Source organism: Pinus tabuliformis, chromosome 7, assembly GCF_031772625.1.
Source record: "Pinus tabuliformis cultivar Carrire ecotype Pingquan chromosome 7, CPIR1, whole genome shotgun sequence".
NCBI lineage: Eukaryota > Viridiplantae > Streptophyta > Pinopsida > Pinales > Pinaceae > Pinus > Pinus tabuliformis.
Window position 1 is genome coordinate 1549812812 of NC_142293.1, and position 22145 is coordinate 1549834956.

General features: G+C 32.8%; 1 pseudogene; it reads right to left on the minus strand.

Moving 5' to 3' along the window:
- Nucleotides 1-18020: 18020 nt before the first annotated feature.
- On the minus strand, nt 18021-18448 carry LOC149253814 (13-hydroxylupanine O-tigloyltransferase pseudogene; annotated as a pseudogene).
- Between the last annotated feature and the right edge of the window lie 3697 nt (nt 18449-22145).

The window sequence follows — 22145 nt, forward strand, 5'->3', positions numbered from 1 at the left end:
AGAATATAGGGGGTTGGCCACCTTTTTAACTCCCTCAATCGGCCCAAGATCACAACACTCTCTCTCATCATCTCGAGGTCATTGGTAGCAAAGTAAGTGAAATTAACGAGGTCATTGGTAGCCAAGCAAGTGCAAGTAATGAGGAACAAGATCCACCATTCTTGAGTTGTGGGAGATAAATATTCCTATTTTCTAGGGAGATGCTAGTAGCTACCCTCTTGTATAAATAAGCATGTAAAAGAGCTCATTTGGATTCGAGTTTTGTTTCGAGTTAGGTAGATATTGAGCTCAAGAACTTGGCACTGTTATTTTTTATTGTTATGTGATGTATTAGACATTGATTCAATGATAATGAGAAGTTGTTTATTGATTCATCACTGAGTTAATTCCAGAGGGCTAAGGCTCTTTGGTTTGGGCCCAACCCTAGTGGCTTAGATCCATCTTGTGTATTTTTATCTCTTTTAATCTAGAGCACTTCTTGTTTCTTGTATTTCAGTAGAGAATAATCCATCAAAATCTTTGATTGCATCCTCTACCTCATCTCTCTCATGGGAGCATGAATAGAAGGATTTACAACCATAGTCCAAAAGTATTACGTTTATGATTTATTGGAAGAATATTTGTGTTAGTCATCTTATTTTTCATGTTCTTTTTGTAGCTTAGGAGTTGGTTTATTGATTAGATCATAGTTTTGGCATTAATTAGACAACATTTTTCAACTCATCTTTTCCACTAGTAGTTGTTTCATTTTGTCAATGATAAATGGGTATATGCATGTGATGATTGCAGGGATGTTTGGATCTGAAGGAAAGGGCACCTTCACCACCTCCTTCTTGGACTTCCTCACCTCCTCTTGTGAACCCCAAATTTTATCCTAAAACTTCTCTTCATGAGATCATTTTCCTAAGATCACCTACAACATCCCTCCCAGTGTAAAACAAACATTCAAAAGGGTTTTATATTGGCCAAGGGATTTGGCCATCCTTCACTCATCTACCTCAACCTCCATCCACCTTTCCATACACTGAAACCATCATTTCGACCTCTTAAACCTTCTCAGTAGCCCTCTTGTAGCATTACATACCTTCCTATAGTAATACAGAGAACCTGTATTGCTACCTCATGTAACAACCAATTTCTTCACTAGTTTTGATCCTTGTTGCAATTTGGACTTATTTTAGAAGGATGTTGACCCCTAGGTGTGACTTCATGATCAAGGGAAGCTCTTAGGCCACTCCAAACCCTCCTTTTCCTTCACTGAAAAAATATAATATTGTTAGTTTCCTTATCACATTTTTGGCATAAATTGAACATTGATTTACATGCTAGTGTGAGCTAGTTAGATGGTACATAGAATATTGAAGTATGGTTTGGTAGGTTAGCTTCTTTTCTGCAAGTAGATCTGATAAATATATGGATGATTCAAGATAATGTACTTTCCTTTCTGTAAGTAGTTGAGCTATTTCCTTTTCATGAATTATTTCTATGGCATTTTACAAGTTGAAGTTAATAGCATTTTCCTTTTCATAGTTAGAGGTAGCTTCTAAATTGCACCTTCATTAGTTAACTTTCATTATAATTTATTAGGAGGAATGGTCTTGGAACACTATTGATCAGATGTCTTACTTGAAGGTGGCATGAGTAGAATCCCATCTACTATGCATATAACATTGTCACCTCGAAGTTTGTACAAACCCCAGGTTAATAAATAGAGTTGAGGAGACCTTGGGAGTTGCAGCACTCTTGGTGCAATACGAGGGCTCACCATAAGGAGGTGTGCATGAACAATCTCTTCTGGAACCACTGCCTTGGTAAGGAGAGCATTGAGGAGAATACATATGTCTATCACGATAGGGTGAAGGTCTAGGAGAACGGCATGAGTTGTAACCATAACAATCATTATAATCTTGGTGCCTTTCCTAGTTGTGATAGGAGGAGACAAATTCGTTGGTACTTTTAATGCCAATATAGTTTCTTGGACACTTCCTCCTTAATAGAGCTTATATGCCTAATTAGTTGGTGAAAATGCTCAGGTTGTTTAGTTGGACATTGTTTGGAATATTTAGTTCCATATAATAAAGTTGGCTACATTTATTATTATGATTAAGTTGATGAATGACTCATCATGTTGAGACTAAACCGCTGCCTTGCTGCAAAGATAGCTGAGGCAATGAATTTCTTGGGCACGAGCGACACTGACAGGAAGGTGGAGAACTGCAATCTCACTCTCAGTTATGTGTCAAACCCACTCCCATCCCATCACCACCATCTTAATCATCACAAAATAAAGGGAATGATGACAAACTAAATTAGTTAGAAACAGATCAAAACAGTTCTTGATTTCAACCGATTCTTCATAATTTCTAACTTTGTAAATATATGAGTTTTATGTATGATTTTATGGTAGGAACATTACAATTTGAATGTTAAATCCCAAGATATAGATTATCGACTCATCATCCCCTAGATAAACTCGATAAATTATACATCTGCCATGTTGTAATAAAGAAATTATGGAGTATGAAGCAACAATTGCCACGTGTGTTTCATATTGGGTAACATTGGAACTTTCCACTATGTGCACATAAGAAAGGGTGTGGAAGGAAGTTTATGTGTCAACATTACAAATATTTTTCCAACTACACCCTCACCCGACCCCCTCATTTCTTCCTTTGCACTCCACACAATTAGGGATATTTGTTTAGCCCTCTCCCCTCTCCCCACCCCCTCGCTTATGTAAGGAACCTATAACCCCGTCATTTCTAGCATCATTGGGTAGAGTAGTAGTAGTGTCAATGTTAGAGCACTCACTGACAAACCTCCCTAGCCTCAGTTACTTAAATGACCTGCTCAGGGCATTGTGTCCATGTTATTGCCAAGGTACTCACTAACATAATGCCACTCACAAAATTAGTCATTTTATTTTAAAATGATTTTCAAACACTAAAAAATGGAATTATGTCACATCAAGGCTGGATTAGCCAATGAAAAATTAGAAATAAGCTTTATAGAAATTAGATAATTAATTTTGAATTTACTGAAAATTAGGATTATTCAACATTTTCCCAAAACTTTCGTTAAAATTGCAAATACCAAACAAAATGATAAAGTCAATGAACTTTGACTGCAAAGCTAGTATTATAATCTTGGGAGAAACCAAGACTAATAATAAAATTAAATATGCTTAAATTTTGTTGAATTAAAAAAATTGTAATTATTGAATAATAAATTACTATTTATGATTTAAAGATTAAAATTTACCTAACATATATGGTTATATATCAAACTTAATAGAAAATGGAGTTTGATAATAATTGTATGACACCAGATATGAAATGTTTTAATATCTCACTATAATTACCCAATTAGTATTCATCAGTGACAAATTAATTGGTTTAACTAGAAAAAACTATATAATATTATAAGAAATAAAATTATTATGAAAATATAAAAGAAACAATTAAACTAATAATAAATTAGAGATTTGAAATTTTATTTATTATTAAAATATTATACAAAATAATCAAATTAATAATAAATCAATGATATATCATAAAAAAACAATATTACTATTAAAATATAAAAGAAAAATATTAAACTAGAAATTTGAAACTTATTATTAAAATATTATACAAGATAATCAAATTAATAATAAATCAATCATATTAAATTTTATACCATTAATATAGTTTAAGATGAAATATTAATAAATTGAATTCATTAATAAATAAATAAAAAAATTAAGATTTTATTGTCATTTAAATCCATTTTATAAATATAATCAATCTAAATATATTTAAAATAGTTGTCAATTCTAAATTAATTAATCTTATGATTTGAATATATCCATTTTATAAATATAATCAATCTAAATATATTTAAAATAGTTGTCAATTTTAAATTAATTAATCTTATGATTTGAGTATATCAAAACTATGATAAAATTGATATCTCTATTTCTACTATTTTAAATTATAAAAATAATATTTTCTAAAACATTTATTTTAATATTTTTATTTATTTTAGTATCTTGATACAATTTAAAATAATAATAATTATAAAAAAATTATAAAATCAACAATTTTTTTTAAATTAATCTAATTAATAGAACAATTGTTTTTTATTTATTTTAATATTTGGCTATATTTTAAAATAATAATAATTATAAAATTAACATAATTTTTTTTATTAATAGAATAATTTAACTAAATATAAATATAAATTTATTTTATTTTATATTTATTAAATATATATTTTTCAATTATTTAATTTTATAGAATTTTGATTTATAATATTTATATATCGTAATTGTATACCATTTATTCTATTCCCTGTAGCTTCAAATTTTAAATATATAATTAAACAAAAATTACAAAATATTAATTAAATTTTTTATATTTTTATGGTATTTATAAATATCATTTGCATAGTAACTTTCTTTAGATTGATTAATTTTGTTTTTATATTTTTATTATTTTAGCAAAATAGTATTCTTAGTGCCACTCAGAAGTAATTAAGTCATTATCATTGTACTGCCAAACCATAATCTACATGGTGTTATGACCCGAGAAAACAAACCAACCAAAAAATGCATATAATGTTATAAAATTATTATGAAATGGGCGACAGATTGATCTGACTATTATTTATTAGATTTTGAAATATTATCAAAATATGTAATTCAAATAACTTTAACATGTCCATATAACATATGAAACAAGGTACTAAAAATAGAGACAGAAATCTAAAACTATGCTCATCCAATCTCCGCACTGCCTGCTTTTAAGCCGCAAAAAAACAATAGTTGGGAATCTGAATCTTGAACTCGATGAGACACTTTTAGAACCAAAAGATCAACACTGATTTTAAATTTATTGGTTATATATTTTTCAAAGTATTTAGTTTTATGGAATTCTTAATTTGCAAAATTTATATAAATAATAATCTAATTTTGTATCATTTATAATCAGAGAATACATACTAAACAAGTTCAATTTTAGATTGCCAAAGACTAATTTTTATATATGGTGATGAAGTTTCTGGATTTTGGTTGTTGGTGGCATATGAAGTCTCTAGAAGCTGTGAGACAACTTCTTGAACTCTCGAGAAGACTCCCTACCTAAGATAGTTAATGCAGAAGGTTGGTGGTTGGAATTACTCTTTATCCAACACTCCCCCTTAATTCCAACACACAAAATATCCTCTAACACAAACATACTCTTAATTGACATGCTTGTTGGTCTAAGTCTCAACTAGGCTTACAACATAATATGGCTTTTCTAAAACACATAACTTACTTCTACAAAACTCAAATTTGGCCTCCCAAAGAGGCTTAGTGAATATGTCAGCTACATTCTCATTTGTATTACAATATATTAATTCAATTTCCTTTGATTGGACTTTTTTTCTTAAAAATGATATTGTGTGTCTATATGCTTTGACCTTACATGACATACAGTATTGTTCACCAATTTGATGGTGCTTTGATTATCACATCTGATCACTGTAGGTTATTGTTGACCTTCACCAACATCTTCAACTATTTTTCTGAGCCATATAGCTTCACAGGAGGCACTACATAATTCTTTATACTCTGCTTCAGTTGATGACAAGGAAATTTTTGGTTGTTTCTTACTACTCCATGATATAGCTCTCGATCCTATATTGAACACATATCCAGTGGTGGATTTTCTATCATCTAGATTTCCAACCCAGTCAGAATCAGAATGACTTATCAATTCAACATTACAATCATTAGTATATTCAATACCAAAATTAGTAGTTCCCTTTAAATATCGAAGGACCCTTTTTGCGGCTATCCAATGGGTTTCATGAGGTTTAGCCATGAATTGACTAAGTATACTTACTGCATAAGAAATGTCTGGTCTAGTGGTAGTGAGATAATTCAGAGTTCCCACTAATTGTCGATACAATGTTCCATTCATCTCCTTTGTTCCATCATCACTTCTCAATTTGATATTTTGTTCCAATGGAGTTCTCACTGCTTTACATCCATTCATATGAAATCTCTTTCGTACTTCGTTTGTATATTTGCTTTGTGTGATTAAAGTTCTTCCATCACCTCTCCATACTTCAAGACCTAGACAATAGCGCATCTGACCAAGATCTTTCATCTCAAATTCCTATAATAACTTCCTTTTTATATCTTTAATAAATTTACCAGCAATCCTGTTATTATTATATCATCATCATATATAGATAGTAATACTATATCTCCATTTCTATCTGTCTTGATATACAAATTCGGATCATTTTTTCTTTTGTTAAATCCTTGCTGAAAGAAGAATTTATCGATTTTCTCATACCAAGATCTAGGTGCCTGTTTTAGTCCATGTAAGGTCTGCGAATCTCCCAAACCCTTCTTTACAAATCCTTCTGGTTGAACAATATAAATCTCCTGTTTTAAGCCACAATTTAGAAAAGTTGACTTCACATCTAATTGATGTAGCTTCTAATCATATTTAGTTGCCAATGCTATCATTATTCTGAATGTATTCATTTTTGCAACCGGAGCAAAGGTATCGTCATAATCTATACCTTCCTTTTGTGAATAATCTTTCCCAACCAATCTTGCCTTATACTTGTCTATGCTACCATTTGCGTTAAATTTTGTCTTGTACAACCATTTTGATCCTATAGGAACTTTATTTTCAGATAATTTTGTTAATTCCCAAGTTTCATTGTTCATTATAGAGCCGTATTTTTGTTTCATAGCTTCCATCCATTCTTTATTATTTTTAGATTGTTCATAATTTAAAGGCTCAAAAACAGTCATTACTTGAGACATTAAAGCATAATTTTTATACCTGTTAGGGGTTGGAATCTGTCATGTTGAGCTTCTTAGAGGATCATTATATTGTGCAATATCTTCTCCTCTTCTTCTTCTCTATGGAGTGCCTTCATCACTTCTTTGTGGACTTTGACTCCTTGACATGTCTTCTAGAATGTCCATGTTTTCTTGAGATTGAGTTGATTCCACAACTTCTTCTTCCTTAATGTTGTCATAAGGAGGTTGCCATACATTATGTTGATCTTCTTTTATTTGTTTATCTGCATGCTCATGAAATATAACATCTCTACTTGCAAAGACCTTGTGAGTACTTGGATCATACATTTTATATGCTTTCTTATCAGTACAATATCTAGTAAAAATGAATTTGATAGCTTTAGCATCTAATTTTCTCCTATCCTCTTTAGGAATATGAGAAAAGGCCTTGCATCCAAATATCCTTAAATGACTAACTTTAGGTTTAAAACCATAAAATGCTTCAAATGGTGTTTTGTGCTCATGATACTTTGTAGGGCTTCTATTTTTTGAGATATACTGCTGTGTTAATGACTTCAGCCCAAAAAATATTAGAAATTCTTTTAATTTTTAACATACTATGAGCACATTCAACTAATGTTATATTCTTTCTCTTAGCTACTCTATTTTGCTGAGGTTTATGTGGTACTGTAAATTGTCGCATAGTTCCATTTTCTTTGCAATATTTAATAAAAGCTCCTGAAGTGTACTCACCACCTTTATCTGATCAAAGAATTTTAACATTCTTTCCTATTTTCTTTTCAACCATACTCTTGAATTATTTAAAGTATTCAAACACGTCACTTTTGTTTCTTATAAAGTACACCCAGGTGTATCCAGTGCTATCATCAATAAATATAAGAAAGTAATATGCTCCACCAAGTGACTTATTTTGCATTGGACCACATACATGAGTATCCACTAGTTCAAGTATTTCACATTTTCTTCTATTTTCATCCACAAGAAATTATTCCCTATGTTGTTTTCCTAGTGCACAACCTTCACATTCAAATTGTTCACCCTTAGTATTTGGAAGGCTTTCTACCATCAATTTCTTTTGTAGTAACATTAAATCATTATGATTTAAGTGTCCATACCTTTGGTGCCAAAGCTCTATATTTGACATCCCTGTTGATGCCAAAGCTTGATGCCCATTCTTCATTATATCCAACTTGTATAATCCTCCAACTCTCATTCCTTTTGCAACAACCTTCTAGTGTCCTGCACATCCTTTACCAAACAATGTGATTCACAAATTCAACTTTTAAATGTTGATCTATAATAGCAGAGACCGAAATTAAGTTCTTCTTTAATCCTCGAACATACACCACATTTTGAATTTGTTTTTCTTGTCCATTAGGCATCATAACACTTATACCACCATATCCTTTAATTTCATGTGATTTATTATCTCCTAAATAAATGTGTGCACCATTATTAACCTCATGATAGGTATAAAACCAATCTCTTTTGCATAGCATATGGATTGATGCACCAAAATCTATAAACCAAGCATTATCATCATCAACTTTTGTTGATAAAGAAACATTAGACATAAACAATTGAAGATTGCTAAAGTCATGACTAATTGCTTCATCTCTATCAACATAATTTCCTGAATGCCATTTTGTTTAAATTGATCAGACCTTTTCATGCAATTCTTAGCAAAATGACCAGGTTTTCCATAATAATAACACACATCAACTCTACTTGATTTGGCATTTTTCCTTGGTAAATGTGTACCTTGAAATGATTTTACCTGTGGCTTTTTGCCTTTCTTTTTCTCCCACTGTTTTCCTTTCAATGACTACTTCCCTTTAGCCATCAATGCTAAATCTGAATTGGGAGATTTATGTTTAAGACGTTTTCTCCGCTCTTCTTCCTGCACAAGTATACCTATCAATTCATCAAAAGTAGGAGCCTTCTCTCTAGCTAAAAGACAAGTGATAAACATTTGATATTCATCAAGCATTCCATTTAATGTTAGAATAACCAAGTCTGTACTAGATATTGTTTCGCCAATGTCACCTAATTTATCCTTTAGATCTTTAATTCTAGAAATAAAATTACTGGCACTTTCATTTTCTTCCATCTTAACTAAAAGAAATAAAATTACTGACACTTTCATTTTCTTCCATCTTAACTAAAAGAAGCTTACTCTTTAAATAAAATATTTGAATTGTAGTCCTCGTCTCATACAAATTTTTGAGAGTGTTCCATGTCTCTTGGATGTTTTGCGCTCTCTAATGTGTGGAAAAAATATTTTCCTTAATGGACATCCATAAAATCACCTTCACCTTGTTTTCCCGTCACTCCCAATCTTGAATTGCAGCATTTTTGGCTTGAGGGGACACTGGCTTGACTTCAACTCCAAACACAATCGTCCATATATTTTAGCCTTCGATTAAAATCTACAAATTAAACTTCCAATTTGCATAGTTTTCACCATCTAGCTTGTTAGAGTTAAATAAATAAGATTTCGCCAATACATTAGCCATGTTACTTATTTTCACCAAGTACCATCCACCAAGATACAATTTTTTCACAACTTCAATAATTAATTTCCTTAGTCAATCACAAATAATAACACCTTTTTTTTCTACGTACTCCTTAACAAACACAACATTTTATTTTTATTTTTTAATTCATATATATTACTTTATTCCAAAATCACAGAAAAAAAACAAAACATTATATAGAAAGTTACTTTAATAATGAATCTTTCCTTCCAAAACAGCCTTAGAGAATTAGTCCAAAATTATAACATTACTTCAATAATGTATCTTTCCTTCCAACATGGCCTTAGAGAATTATTCCCCAAAAAAAAATGTTTATAATTAGAACCAACTTCTCATAAATGTTCTCGTTTTCTACCAAAAAAAAAGTTTATAACTAGAACCAACTCCTCATAAATCTTCTCATTTTCTATCCAAAAAAAATGTTTATAACTAGAACCAACTTCTCAGAAATGTTCTCATTTTCTACTAGAAATCAGAGAACGCATAAATAGGCCATAGGCTATCATTTTCTCAAAAAAAAAAATATACTGCAATTTTTTTTTACAACCATATATAACAATCTTCAAAGAAAATATATTCCACAAAGTTTGATACCAGCAGAAATGCAAACCACCTTTTCTCAACCGAACACAAGCTTCGCCCTCCTGCCAGAGTGCCCTCTCTTACCAACAGGAAATAAAATTTCTCCTCGCAACTCCTTCGAAATCCTCAGCTCTATTTTCTTGATAACAAACAGATTTGTCTAACTCCTTCAACCAACAACTATCTCAATCTCACTCTGCTTCTCCTCATAGCTCCTTTACCAGCGACTTTCTCAAACTTCCAGTGAGTTCCCCTACACCCAAACTTCAATCGCACTCTACTCCACTTGTTCATCCCATAGTCGGGAATGATAACCCTCCACTCGATGCAGATACACATTCAGAAGCAAAAGGTCAAAAAAAATCTGTTTACTATCATATTTAGCTCCATTACTACTCATAAATGAAATAATAATTTGTTTGGAATCTTCAAAGAGCTTTATAACACTCAAAATTCTTAATTGTAACCTAAAAATTTCAACAACACAAAGAAAAAATAATAATAACTTTTGAAGATAATTCTTAACTCTCCCCCACCATCAAACTGAGCATTCATACATTACACATTCCCTTGATCACCTTTCTCCATTGGTCTTAGAATCTCGACACCGATAGCCTCGATAGTTGTCCTGTAAATTATGACGTTGGACTACTCACGTAGCCTATTTGGAATCATCGTCTGATAACCATATGTGCTGGCATCATCTTCTGATAGCCGTATGCAGTGTTATAACTGCGACCGAATTTCAATCCCTGGTTATATTTTCGGTACATAATTGCAAGGAAAAATAAGTAGGGGAAGTTAAAGTCCCTCATATCCATGATCTAGACTGGAAGAATAATGAAGTGGAGGTTAAAGTATTTGCAACAGGGGCTAAAAATTTGAGATAATTTATTTTATTCATATTCTAATTATTTTTTAACATTAATTTAAAGTCAAAACAGATATTAAATTGGTGTACCGGATCTTCTTCTTGTTCATGAGGTAAGGAATTTTCTCTTGCTTAATTATTTGACTAATATGCCAAAGCGTATATACTTTACTACTTTCCAGATTTCAATATATGACTAGTGACATCTGTTCATATCTCATGAAAAGATTTGAAAATAAAAATCACATCTCCAGTATGGATTCAAAACTTACACAAATTATATCAAAATGTGTCATTCAATAACAAATAAATAAAAAATATTATCTTTCAACCAGTGCTACATGCAGCTGGGAATCCCTGTCAGTACATAGATTTGTTTTGACGTTTTTTTAAGTAAATAAATGTTAAATTTCCTTATATTAAGTATGCTATTTTCTAATGTCATAGTCCAACAACATAATGACCAGTTGCTATTGGCATGTTGGTCAGACAGCAGTTGGTGAGCTGTGACAAGGCCATAATATTTATTAATTACAAAGGCATCACACAACTGTTATTTCACCAACCATATCTTTGACCAGAGAGACAAACCTGCAAAGAAAAAAACTTTGTGGCATCTACAAAAAACAGATGCACAGAGATGAACAATAGTTACAAAGTCCCCAGGTAAGGATGAAATTGATCGATGATATAATTTTCGAACTCTTTCCTTTTCTTTTACGAAATGAGATAGAACGAAAGCATAAAGAGGCATTGAGAGAAACCTATGAATTTGAATACCAAAAATGTTGCAATAGAAGAAAGCATAGTGAAAATAGTTTCCAAAGTGTGATAGGAATTCTTGCATATCTATATGGAGTCCTTGTGGCGTTTGTTTATACTACTATAAACCCTGCCAGAACGTAGCATATATATTTCTCTCTATTGTTACAGCAGGTGGCTCCTATGACCCACAAAGGTTCCAAAATCGGGGTTTCATTGATGGGAAATGGGTTCTGAGCGAGTTCAATGATTGACCAACTCGAATCGTATCCAAACGTAATATCTAATAGAAGACAATAGGGTGCACACCGAGTGAATTGAGGGGAACCTGAAAGGCACAATAACAGTTCAAATGAGATAAATAGAATAGGGGAAAGCATCGATATTTAACATCATAATTTGTCTCACTAAGTTATGTATCTCTACTAATATAACGAGCATAAGTAACCCAGTTTGAAATGGGTATAACCACTTTCTTTTATCCTGGTACTGGTTTTGGTATTGGTGAAATATGTGTTGCTTCTCGATCTGTACCTATCGTTATGGGTTCTCGTTGACGTGTTATAGGGAATGGGTTGCTTTAGCTCCCTTTATCTACACAAAGAATGAGAAAAATTAGTAATTTGCATACAAATTTATCAAAGCGGGCAAATGTGTTTTTAGGTGTAAAATTCTAAGAAACTATTTTAAAGAATGAATAAAAAGGAAAAATCTACTCGACCCACCAATTGACTCGTGTAGAATCTAAGATGATGTCTAACACATGTATTATAAAATAATTAAAAAAAATACAAATGTAAACAACATTTCTGAAAGAATGAATAAAAAGGAAAAAGCTGCTTGAACCACCAATTGACTCGTGTGGAATCCAAGACAATGTCTAACACATGTATTATAATATAATTAAAAAAAGACAATTGTAAGCAACATTTATGTGGTAGCTTTGACATGTGTTGGCATCTCCATTCCTTACTTTCTGTTTTCCATGTAATTTTTACAAATTATTCTACAAATTGTTCTGGCCAAATCTACTGGTGGCATCCTGAAGTGGGCATCAGATTTGTACATGGTAGTCAGCTTCAATGGAAAAATATATTGGTGGCATCCTCAAGTGGGGATCAAAGCTCAGTTTTGTACGTGGTAGTCAACTTCAATTCCCACGACAGAATCAAACGACATATTGATTTGGTTTTATTCTGTGTTTTTTGAGTTGCTCAGGTTGTGTTTCACCCATGGAGATATAAGCATTAAGAATGCCTGCTCTGCCATTAATTATCCAAGATGGTTTTGGCGTTGAAGAAAATTAACAATATAACTATTGTAATCCTTAAAATTGCAATATTTATCTAAAAGCTTCATTCGATTAGTTGTCTCTAATCCCACTAAAATCCATGCCATCCCATAGTAACATGTATCTCCGAAGGAGTAGTGAGCGTCATAGTACGAGTCGAGAGCAATCAAGCTGGTCACATGAATAATCACCCCGGCTGGCTAGTACAAGAATTAACTCGGCGGGTTTACTTTTGTACTTCTTGGAATTTTAGCATTTTTGGGATAGTGACCAATTAGTACGATAAATCAATAGAGGCGATAAAAGATAAGGAATGAGGTTTTCAGATAATCCACCCTTCAGTAACTGTGGTGGTGCTAATCCGATAAATGTTTGTCTGTGGCTCATTCACAGAAAAGCGCATATCCTCGAGTGACTTTAGGTGTTGGAGAATTTTTATTTGAGTAAATTATGTCAGTATCAATTGTGAGTCTCAAGCTTTGAGCGAGCTCTGGTTTATTGAGCAGTATTTGACGCTGCTAAACATTGAGTGTTAACTCTTTTATTGGATCACGTATGGGTTTATGGTACAAGTTGCAAATATGTGTTTATACTAAGAATTCAGAATGATGAGGTGACATGACTATAACGATGATGAAACAATACAACTCTACAAATTATAACGATGGAGGTATGAACAACCAAAATTTCCAAATGCTTACAGCTCATGACAGAGGTAAAATTCTTATTCCTTCCTGAACGTCTGTGGTAAAATTATTATTCCTTCCTGAACGTTTGTGCCTATAATTGAGGTCACCATTTGCCTTCTTGTTCAATTGCGAAAGCATCAAAACGAAAACCTTGCTTGGCAATTTTTTCTTCCTGCAATTTTAAATTACAGTTTTCTTTAAATTATAATTTTCTTTTTTCCTGAATGTTTGTATCTATGATTGAGGGCACTGTGTTATATAATCTGCAAGATGTTATGTAATATGCAAGAAGAACGCCAGGGAATAATAGAGTGAATAGACCTATTGAATTGATTTACATTTGATTTACAGGTATGAACATGAAATAAAACCTAGAAATATTTTTTATTTTTTCTCTATTTTTACTTTAGCTCTATACATTAAATTGTTGAAATTTGAACATACCTTTCTCTGTGTGCATAGAAGGTGCTCTCGATGACAGAGAAAACTGTAACTAGGGTAGAGGGCATGAGAAAATTGCAACTAGGCATGAGAAAAATGTAATTAGGGAAGAGGAGACTTAAGAATTCATAGAGCTTGAAGCTCAGATATTGGTAGGTGGAAACTATGGTGGTTTGGCAGGTGTAAACAATGGTGGTTTGAATGGTGGCACTTGTAAACAATGAGGTAGGTATGAATGAGGGTCGTAGTGAAACTTTGGTTAAAAACGCTTGCCTCAACCACCATTTTAAAAATTTTGGATAAAAAAACTTTGTCCATCCCGATTTAAGAAACTTTGAATAAAATAACTTGTCCACCCCAAAATAGCATCAATGCACATGACGTTTGCAATAAGAGAAAAATTTTAAAACTTTGGTTAAGCATTTAGTGAATAGAAATAAAAAACTTTAAACTTTGGTTAAAGAATGAAATAAGATGAAAATTTACAGTCAAACAATCAGTTAATCACTCGTCAAGTCCTTGCTTTGCCATAAGCAAGGACTAATAACAATTAAAAATAAAACATAAACTATTTAAATTTTGTTGTTTCATTAAAAAAAACTATTTTAAGATATAAATTTCATATTTTACTATAACAAAGATTAAAAAAGGACATACTCATACGTGGCTAAAGACGACTTCAAAGTAAACTTTATAAAGCAATTTAAATGCCATATAAAATTCAATCTTACTCAAGATATATATTTGTTATATTTGAAATTAGCAAGATTTTGTTGTAGCTAAAGCATTTCACATTCAAGTCTATGCATAGAACAAGGTTGTATATAATATTTAAAAGTTTGTAGTTTGGATACTAAATAATTTGTGAGATGATGTGGATATTTTTTTTATAATATTTTTATTAAAACATTTTGTAATATTTTTAAAAATTATATGATGTAATTTATTATTTTATGTTTTATATTTAATATTATTGTAATATTTTCAAAACTTATATAATGTAATTTATCATTTTATGTTTTAAAATTTAATATTATTAAGATATTGTTTGAAATTATGGAAATAATATTTTCAAAAATTATATAATGTAATTTATATTTTTATGTCTTAGATTTAATATTATTAGGATATCGATAAAAATGATGGAAATAACTTATCTTAAAATGAAAGAATAAGTAAATGCACACACCATTCACACAAATGAGCATAATGTATGATTTGGAATATTTAATATGGGAGAAAATTTAGCTAGAAGGTAATGCATATACTCTTCTTTCTTTTTCTTGGTTCTGAAATGCTAGTACAAATAAATAAGCACTTGTCATGGAGTTTCTATGGAAGTCATGGCATAAATGCACACTACAAAATATTTTTTCTCCTCTATTATGATTTAATATTCTACTAGTAGATTCTTTGCTTAACTATGAAATAATAACAATACCAAAAGAATGGAACCCCTTCTAGTCTTAGAGGCCTAATTTTTCTTGCCTCAATCCTCAAGTAGTGCTAGGGTTATGGAACATTTAGAAATTTAATTAAAATCCACACATGACAAGCCTCACATGTGTGTATAATGGGTTATACCATGGCATTCACTTAATATCATGATGGTTAACAAGGTAGTTAAACGTATGTGATAAATTACTTCCATTTATGAATGGTGACTGATGTGAATTTGGAATGTTGTATAGTGTGTAGAACAACATTGAGTAGATAAAGCTAAAATCAAAATGAATTAACCCCTAAATGTGTCATTTGATGCCTAAAACTAACTCTAGGAATTTTTGGACCATAAATCACTAAAACGGGATCTACCCTTAATAAGAACCTTACAAGTAAACTCTCCCCATGTTTACTTCTAGAAAGTACTAAGATAGATTCGAATTATATAATCATCCATCTTGGATCACATTTCCACATTTAGGGATGCTTCTATTCCCCAAAATATTTTACTGAATACATGAGGAAATTTATCTCCTTCCTTCTCCCTAAAGTACCATTTGGCCTTACATAGAAGTTTCTCTTTCAATGTTATGTGTCAAATTTCATGTTACACTTATCTGGTAATTTTGGACTTTTACAAAACTATATATTCTACCCACACTACCTAATCTACTAGTGCTAAGTGTTGTAGTATGTAGGACCTTCTTGTTGGTTTCCTAATCCAACATGGAAGGCTCTTAGAGGTTCAAATTTTCCACTTTCACTATTAAGTAAATGTGCATAAAGGGGCATAGATTGATCCTATATGAAAATTTGGCCACCTTCTAAGTTCTTGAATAATTCAAAATGACTGTGCAAAAGAGTCTTCACCTTCCTAGCAAGACCTTGCAACCTTTCCTTGTTCAAATGCAACTAAACTATATCACCCATATTGAATGTCTTCTCAAATCAACACTAATATTGTCAGTGCTTGTTCCTTTCTTGTGACTTTGTCAATGTCTTCTTTACTTGAGAATGGATGTACCAATCTTTTCAACAATTTACTCTAATTTTTATGAATCTCCTATGATATCTTCAATCACTCGTCCTTATTGTCCATATATAAAACCCAAGAGTAATGGTTGAAAATAACTAAAGCAAGTTTCAAAAGGGGAGTGACTAGTAGAAGTGAGGATCACCTTTTCGTAAGAGTGTTATATATGAAATCAAATTTTCATCAAAATTCTTTGATACTTATGATTGTAACCCATTAAATGTTGAACAAATGTCATGTTGATTACTTCCATCTTCCCATCTATGGATGGAAAGATATAGACCTCTTCAATTTAATTCACACAATCTCCCAAAATATTGCCCAAAAGGCTTTAAAAAATATGGCATCCATATCTAAGACTATTATTGTTGTTATCCTAAAGCACACCTAGACCGTTTCAAAGAACGTGTTTCTTGTTTCTTGTCTTTTCATGGTCATTTTACATTGCATAAGAATGTGCATCTTTCAAAATATCAACTACCACAAATAAATAGTCATGTCCCTGCTTCCTTGTTGGTAAACCACCAACAAAATCCATGGAGATGTTATCCCAGGACTTAGCAGTTACACATAAGGAATGATATAAATATTGATCTGTATCAATTCAACAAAGTGTGCATTCTCTAATATATTAATCTAGATCATGCATTGTAGGCTAATACACATACCTATATAAGTTGGAAACTATATTCCCAACACTGAAATTCCTTGCAACCTTGGAAGTTTGAACCTCTCTAATAAAATACAATGATTCACCTTTACGAATCCAGAGCTTGTCTAGCTTGTAAATCAATCAATTCTAGAGATGATAAGCATCCTTAATATCAACTTCCTACACATGAAGATGTCCCTATAGTTCTTTAAACACCTCTTTAATATCCTCATTATTAGTGATATCATTGTTATATTTGACGACTACATTAAATTGTTTCAAAAACTTTATGCACTGTACAATTTGCTGAAGATAATTTTGGGTTTCAAAATGAATGTTGACAATGGTTTCCTATCATACCATTAAATAGTTCTTTCATCAGGGAAAATTTTTAGGGGCTAATATTCAAAAGTGGGCTAATTTACCATGCTTTTTCCAAAAGAAAAAGATTTGCTAATTTCCATTTATTTTTTAAATGATTCACCCAAGTTTTATAATATAAAATTATTTTACCAAAAAATTGTTATAGAAAGTATATAAAATTATTAGAAATTTGAATAGTTTTACAAAAATATCACAACACATTTTACAAATTGCATATTATGGACTAGTGAGACTCAGCCAATGTTTTTAACCTTTAAGATAAATTTCCATCCTTAAAACTTAACCTCTCTTTAACTTCTTAACTAATAAAACTACTATGTAAATTCCATTATTGTAAGATGATAGCCTACCAACTTAGCTCCTAAATCAACAATACTCTATTAATATAGACACTTGTATTTGTCTCCATTTCGAAAGGTTTTTCAAACTCCAACAAAGCAAGGACTAGTGGTTGATTGATATTCTATTTGATCTCATTGAAAGTTTCCTCTTGATTCTTCCACCACAAGAAACTGTTACACTGGTTATTATGGTACGAAGTGGTGCAACCATAGCTCAAAATTGGTAATAGTCTCCGAGACCGGCACATCATGCGGCAGATGAGCCAAGCAGGGGAAGGGTGGGTGCAGGTCTCCGAATTCCTCCATGGAAACGTCGGCATCAGCTTCCACAAACAGCACGCCTTCGCTCGTGCAGTCCACGACGAGCTTACCGAAGGGTGCGTCTCTCAATCTTCCGGCAAAAGGATAGTAAAACACCAAAACCTTCGCCAGCCCCTCTCTGCTAACTCGAGCGGGATCCTCACCTTTTTTCGAAGGACCCGAGCGAAAATATGAAATCTGAAAGTGGGCTGATCATCTATATTGGAAAGGTATAGCAACCCTTTACGAGTAGGCAGGGAAGGAGCGACGAGGACCACCAGCTTTCGGGTGACATTCATATTCAGAGCAGCCATGAAAACAAAGATATGGATGATTGATGAGATCAATCATCAATCGGAAGCCGCCAGAACAGAAGGCACCGCTTTGCAGACTCTAAGGCGAAATAAAACGAAGATGCTGAATTTTGAGACGAAGAAGAGGCCTGCATTTGATGACACATTTATTAAGTTAGAATGGAAGTTTATCTAGAATCACCATTGAATTGTGTCTTTCCAGTGTCCTAATGTCTCGGGTCGGGATGTTAGGGAAATGCTTAATATTCTTATATGCCTAGTTTAACCGTGCGTTTTAATGGTTTTTGTTTTAAATTTTTTAAATGGTAAGTTTGAGTAAAGTAATGTGCAGATTTACATTAAATTTGTTTATATATTTAAAAAACTATATTATATATATATATTAGAACAAAAATATACATTTTCACAAAATGTCTTAGCACCAAATTTCTAAAGGAAAACCACCAAAAAAAACTGTGGATAAATTTCGGAGGAAAAAAAACTAAATATCGTCCTAATCATATTTGAAGTACAAATTAGCGAAATCATATTATGAGTCCCGTTGATCGTAGTTTGTATTTTTTAGATGTTGACTATACACTTTTACCTTTCAGTGTAATGTTATATTAATTAAATATATATTGTTTTAATTATTTAAATTAATTATCCTAGGCTAACGAACCATGGTTGGCACCCAGGGCTTTCGTCACCAAAAGGGCAGATCAGATGGATTTATTAACCTCAGTTTTTGTAAATTTCTTTAATATATATTTTAATTATTTTGAGAAAAGAAATGAACGGGCATGGAAAATTTCTAGCTATAGTTTTGGAACTACCTGTTTAAAGTCCCGAAACAAGAAAATGTTAGCAAGAAAATGAGAGTACGCTTAACGACTTTGTCAGCGTACTATCCTCCCCATATGGAGTGATGGCTGGAGAAGATTGACAGAATGCATGTACGAACGATAGTCCGTTCAGTTGCTACGACTTGGTACTTGCTGTCGCCTAAATGCATGTGGATTTCGTGGACGTGGTTTCACACAGTGCTCGTTGGGGAATGGGAATTTTGTGGCCACAGAATAGCTCGAATGATGCAGTCACCTAAAAGTCAAAACAGACTGGTTTACACTTTACTATGATCTTCAGGTTGATTAAGCTCGAGCTAAATACCACAAAGAAATGTTACACATTATTAACCAATGACTCTCATTTGTTTGGAATCAGGAAAGAACAAGCTCTGGCTTAAAACCTTGTAAATATAGAAAATTCGCCACTGTAATTTCGAAATCTCAAAACAATTCTCAGAAAACCGTTTCAGGAAACCGTTTTAGATGATTATGAAGAAAATTGAAAAAATCTAAAAGTTTTTGATCCGAACAAGTTTAAAATAAAAAATTTGGTTTTTTTTTATGAGATAATGATATGGTGCCTCTTATAAAGTATCTACAAAAAATTGAACAAATGAGAGAACTTAGATGGCCTAAAGTTATCTTCAACGAAGGAATGAGTAAAAGAAAAAAATGGTGGATGAGACAAAACAACAAATGGATGGAAAAATGGAATATTTACCTCAATGCATGTCCCACAAACAGCAAGGATTTAAAGAGTTTTGTTATGGAGAAATTTTGGAAGTTTTAAACACATATGGGTAGCGAAAGAAATATGAAAGATAAAACATGAGAGTACAATTTTTATTAACAAATGATTTACATTTATAGTACATGTGGTGACCGTTGGGTTTCACATCCCAAGGTCTCTTGGACTCCTTTTGTCCATTCGGCTTCCACACTAACCCATTGAGGATTAGGTGTCCAACAGTCCCCCCTTAATCCGAAGGGTTATGTATGAGTCCAAGAAGAGAGCTGGAATACAAAATGTGCAAAAATGCATGGCAGCACAAGGCTGAATGTGCTCTCTGAAATGTTGGTATAAAGGGCGGTGGTTTAAGGATGACCACCAACACTGGAACGCTTAGTGCAGTTCCCGGAACTCTTCCAAAACTGGCAAGAAGCTGAAGTCTTCTGCTAGAGGAAGTTCTCCTATTGTTTTGAAGAGGGAAATCTTCAACCAATAAAGGGAGGTCTCACCTCGCATAAAAGGGAAAACTTCAACCTGAAAAGAGAAGTCTCAACCTGTGATGGTTTAAGGATGACCAACAACTCTGGAATGCTTAATGCAATTCCTGGAACTCTTCCAAAACTGGCGAGAAGATGAAGTCTTCTGCTAGAGGAAGTGTTCTCAATTTTGTTCCTGGAATTCTTCCGAAACTGACAAGAAACTAAAATCTTCTGCTAGAGGAAGTGTCCCAGATTGCCAACTGAAGGCATGCTCATGGGCATCTTTGTCTCTGGCTTCAACTCTGAAACTGGTGTGGCAGGTTGTGGCTCAGGCTCGCTTGATGTGGCTTTGAAGCTTGTAGATGACCATCATTTCCCCCCTGTCAGATACAAGGTGAGATGATGGAGAAAACTCAACTGCAAGACTATTCAATACTCTGGAACAAGTTCTGACATGTGTTTGGAATATCTTCTTGGCTGTTGATGCCCATTGCCAAGAAGCGATCCATCCAAGATGAATCTTTGTTCTTGCAGGACGTTTGTTTCTGAAGTATCTATTTGAAGAATGGGTGGTTTTATGACAGTGCTTACATGGATGAAGATCAAAACAATGATCTTTCAAATAGCCAACTCGGTCACAGTGTCGGCATTTCACGATCTGTTGTTGTTGTTGTTGTTGTGGAAGAGGAGCAGAATCTGGAACAGCTGAAGGTGAACTGTCATGAATGAATCCAGCACTCTGAAACTGAATGGGCTTGGAGTAGTCTGGAATATGAAAGGACAAGTCCTTGTCATATCCAAGACCAGTTCTGTTCTTATTGTGGACAAGTTGTTCCCAAGGTCTGATGATGGGCTTGGGAAGTGCAGACTGAATTTCTGCATCTGCATGTACCACTGCTACTTTATTGGGTAGTAAAACTGAATGAACTATAACATTATTGACTTGCTGCTGATGGGTTGCAGTCTCAACGTTCTGAACAGAAACAGGTTCAGAATGATGTCTATTTTGATGTAGCTCTTCTTGTTGTAGCTGTGATTCAAGCTGCAAAAAATCGATCTTTTCCTGTGCATTATATAGGCAGGTCTGAATGTCACAGAGAGTGTCTTTGTTGATGTTTACCTTCCCATCAGCAATGGAATATATCAATGTATTTAATAAATCTAATACATCACTAATTAAAGCCATTTTCACTTACAACAAAAGAGTACTGAAACAACTCTGCCCTTTTTTTTTTGCAAACAATTCTTCAGGCGTCCAGATCTTTGGAAAATTACAAATTAAAAACCTAGAAATTTAAGACACGCAAAACCTCTTTCTTTAATACAACGGCGTAGAAACTCTGTTTCGTCTAGCGAAACCTGTAAATAATAACAACGAACTGGCCCCCAATAGCAGTAAAACCCTGTCAAAGTTTCTTGAGAAAAAGACCAAACAACACAGAAATCGCGCCGAAGTGGAGTTTTCCAAAAGCAAAAACCGTCTCCGAATGTCTTAAATACAATGCCACACTGGTTACCAAAAACAAACCACCAAAGCCAACCACGCTACTCCAACACTTGCTCAGGTCATAGGCATTGGAATGAGTCTCTAGCCTTTTGTTAACAGAGAAGAAAACTATGATCATTGTAATGCAAATAGTATATGACAAATAAATTTGGCC